The sequence below is a fragment of the Vicia villosa genome, linkage group LG2 (assembly GCF_029867415.1).
Source record: "Vicia villosa cultivar HV-30 ecotype Madison, WI linkage group LG2, Vvil1.0, whole genome shotgun sequence".
Lineage (NCBI taxonomy): Eukaryota > Viridiplantae > Streptophyta > Magnoliopsida > Fabales > Fabaceae > Vicia > Vicia villosa.
In genome coordinates this window covers 149,272,095-149,274,890 of record NC_081181.1, presented here as the reverse complement: position 1 = coordinate 149,274,890, position 2,796 = coordinate 149,272,095, and the positions used below count along the sequence as shown (strand labels likewise).

General features: G+C 31.9%; 1 long non-coding RNA gene across 9 annotated transcripts in view; it reads left to right on the top strand.

Annotated features, from left to right (window-relative positions):
- Positions 1 to 249: 249 nt before the first annotated feature.
- LOC131652421 (uncharacterized) overlaps positions 250 to 2,796 on the top strand; it is a 4,142-nt gene continuing 1,595 nt past the window's right edge. For 2 of the 9 annotated variants that reach the window (XR_009298703.1, XR_009298701.1), the window contains exons 1-4: positions 251 to 603; positions 1,095 to 1,164; positions 1,594 to 1,675; positions 1,879 to 2,796. The exon at positions 1,879 to 2,796 is cut by the window's right edge. This is a non-coding gene — a long non-coding RNA (uncharacterized LOC131652421). Of the gene's footprint in view, positions 604 to 1,094; positions 1,165 to 1,593; positions 1,676 to 1,878 lie in introns of all 9 variants that reach the window. The other 7 variants (XR_009298698.1, XR_009298700.1, XR_009298702.1 and 4 more) reach the window with 7 other exon arrangements.

Here is a 2,796-nt window from a genome sequence, read left to right as displayed (position 1 = left end):
AGGCATTGCATCTATAATATAATAAAATTAATGGCTCTGGAAAACACCAATTTAACCTTTTGTCTTTGTCCTCCACCTAATCAAAATGGGGGTATTTTGTGTCCAAAAATTACTTTGTGCAACTAATGATGTCACATTGTTCAATTTTAACTACATGGTTATTGAATTATGCTTTTGTTTGCTTGGTTTGGATCAATTGATGATTTCACATAATTAAAATTCAATTTGTTTTCATCTTTTCTCTTTTTCCAATGGCATCTTTAATTCAAAATTATATTTTCCTTACATTTTCACGTTCTCTCTCTTCCTCTTCTTCTTCCTTCTTTCTTTTGATACCTCTCTCTTTCTCTGCTATTTTCTGCTTACTTCTCTCAATCTTCTTCTTTCTTCTCTTTTGTGTTGCCTCACTCTTTCTTTTCTTCTTTCTTCCTATTTTTCTGTCTTCTCTTTCATCTCATCTAGGGTTTGGTTTCATCTCATCTTCGACATGGCTAAAATCTAATTCGTCCTTCTAATGAGTTCGTTGAAGTTCGAATCCATCACAAATGGGTTGTTGTCAACAAGAACAAGGAACGCGTCAGGATGGTTGTTGTTCATAGAGATGTAATCATATTTCTGAACTTTCATCATTTTTGCTTGGTGTTGTTTAAATGGATTTTTTTTCCGCATCTCATCTTCATCATTATGTTGGATCTGCTTTCCACAATTGCAATGAAGCTTTGTGTTCATGAAATGAAATATTTTTCAAGAATGGACCTATGTGTTGTTAAAATCAACTTTATGCTGTTATTTCTTATCAATACGAGTTTTGTGTTGTCAAAATGCTCTAATATATGTCAAATGAGTTTTGTGTTCAATCTGGTTTATAGTTTTTCAATGTAGGTTTGTGTTGATGAAATAAAAACTTTTTCTAAAATGGACCTCTGTGATGTTTTCTGTTGTTTCCTCTGGTTTTTTCTTTGTTTTATTTTCCGAGCCCACTAATGTTGCTACAGTTCTGCATTTTATAGAAAATAACAATTTCCTACTCATTAATCTATGTCTTTTTATGTTCTTTCTGTGTAGATTCTTACATGAGTTTTTTATATGTGTAGATTTTAGGGTTTCATACTCAGATTCAATTTTCGAGTGGTATGTCTGTCTGAACGATAATTCAAACTGCAGGTAATGTTAAGTTTGTTAATGTCTGTCCTGTTTATTGTTTTTGGATAATAATGCATTTCACTTGTTTAATTAGTATATGTTTTTCATTTTAATGGATTCCATACATACCTGATATTGGTAGTTATTGAGTGATTTTTATGGTTTTTTATATTTATGATTTTATCGATCTTGTGACTGTTTCATGTGATTATGAGCTCCCTGTTTGTTTGTGATATGTACTCTAATTACTACTTTCCAGGTTCGAGGTTCAGCTCCTCTTTTGTGGGAGCAGATTGTTTATCTAAGCTATAAACCACACCTTAGGCTTATTAGTCATTGAGCAAACTGTAGACTTCTATGTCTCAATTGTTATGGCTCTTTAATTGTGTTCACAAAATATAACTATGTGCCTTTCTTATTGTTTTCCCCCTTTTACACCTTCTGTTTCAGCCTAATATCGTGGAGCGTCATCTCCATGATCTCTCACAAAGATACAGAGAAATGTTATCGGTTGATCTAACTCGCGAACAAAGTAAGATTTCTACTATCTACTCTTTCTCAACATTAATCTGAATCTATGGTAAATTTATTTTTTAGATTGATAGTGAGGTCAAAGATATGTAGCATCTTTAAATAAAACTAATTTTGGTTTTCTCATGTAGAGGCTTTATTACTTTGTTATTTTGTGTCTTTTATTTTGATCAATTTCTTACTATTTGTCCCTAAATTTTACAGGATTCATTGCACTGGTGATGTGTGTTACACGTCATCAAAAGTTATAGGATTTGTAGATCCTGGTATGGTCTATGATGAGATAAAATTGAGTGGTTTTAAAGTTCAGAATACATCTCCTGGTGTTCTAGGTCACTGTTTCATTGAGGTATATTATATTTCTAGGTCACTGTTCTATACACCGTATTATATTTTTAGTTTGTTTTATATATACTAAGAGAAGGTACTTGAAGATACACAATTATGAGAAGGTTAAATGTAAGACTTTTCATTAGAGTTGAAGCATAATGAGATTTTGAGCTTTTTATTTAAACTTTTGGTGAGATAATTTGGTGTAACATTGTTGAAATTGTTTCACATGGTTATGATGTGACCATACACATGATTGAAGATCACACCATAATTGCGATGTGATATCGTTGTCAAAGCTGCTGCAACAACAATATTGTGGCCGCAATAGCGGTTGTAAACCACAATTTAAAATCATTTTTTTTCTAATTTTATGTGTTTGTTTCTGTGTGTTGTTATGTATCCTCTTTTTTCCATGCAGGTGTTTAAACTGGTATATAAAAATCAGCAGTACACGAAAATTTGTTGATTTTGTGATATCTAAGCTATATGTTTTATTGCTTTCTTCTGGTTACATGCCTGCCTTCCCTATATGTGTTGCCCAGTGTGTCATTTCATTTCAGTTTGTCTCAATTTTTCATCTGATGACCTTCATTTTGCTATGATTAACACAAATTTCAAGAGCACAAGTTTTAACTCCACCAAATTGCTTCCCTATATATGGTTCTAATGCAAGATTTGAGGTATACATAAAGTAATTACTTGATTGTTATTTATTTGATTTTTTATCTTTGATCACACCAGTATTCCACTTGATTGATTATAGATAAGGATGAGTGAACCTAAAGTCCT